The following is an 809-nucleotide window of genomic DNA, read 5'->3' on the forward strand; positions in this document are numbered from 1 at the left end:
GTGCCACAGTCCATGGATGTATCACAGGAGGCAAAATAGGTATTTTAAGGTGTACACCCTTAGTAACGTCAAACCTGTTTTAATTACTCAAATTTGATAGGCTGGGTTTGGCAAGACGCATCCTGGTATACCACAACTGACCAATAAATGCCATACTGTAAATGCCGGGCGGTATACGTCCCAGGACACAAACAGGTCAAACCCAGAGGTCAAGCAAACTACAGCAGGGTCCTCACTCCATGGTCTGCTGACCAAAGAATCACAAAGGCAAGTTCTGCTACACTGTTCGGAGATCCCCCGAAGATGGGAAAGTTTACACAGATGCTTAGCTGACAAGCTGCCCGGTTAGTTCAGTCGGTAGAGCATGGGACTCTTAATCCCAGGGTCGTGGGTTCGAGCCCCACATTGGGCGACTTTTTTTGTTGGGTTACGCTGCTGGTCAGGCATCTGCTTGGCAGATGTGGTGTAGCGTATATGGATTTGTCCGAACGCAGTGACGCCTCCTTGAGCTACTGAAACTGAAACTGAAACTTAGCTGACAAGTTTACTGTCACACACCAACGCCCTCACAACCAGATCGCTCTCTCTTTCCTGATCAGCTCTTCAGCTCTTCCGAGCCTGCGCTAGCCACCTGCAATACGTTTGCAGGTATGTGTGACCTCCACCATGTTCTTGTTAGGACATAGAGTATTTTAGCATGATGATAACTTAGCATGAAGCCAAGAATAATGTAGCTGCAAATAAATGTGTTGCTAGAAATTCAAACACTGCCTGTGTCTGTGTTTAGCTAGTTAATACCTTGTTTCATC

General features: G+C 46.7%; 1 non-coding gene across 1 annotated transcript; it reads left to right on the forward strand.

Annotated features, from left to right (window-relative positions):
- Positions 1 to 339: 339 nt before the first annotated feature.
- Positions 340 to 412, forward strand: Trnak-cuu (transfer RNA lysine (anticodon CUU)). The gene has a single exon. It is a non-coding gene; the product is annotated as a tRNA-Lys (tRNA).
- The last annotated feature ends 397 nt before the right edge of the window (positions 413 to 809 follow it).

The sequence above is a fragment of the Babylonia areolata genome, chromosome 1 (genome assembly GCF_041734735.1).
Source record: "Babylonia areolata isolate BAREFJ2019XMU chromosome 1, ASM4173473v1, whole genome shotgun sequence".
Taxonomy (NCBI): domain Eukaryota; kingdom Metazoa; phylum Mollusca; class Gastropoda; order Neogastropoda; family Buccinidae; genus Babylonia; species Babylonia areolata.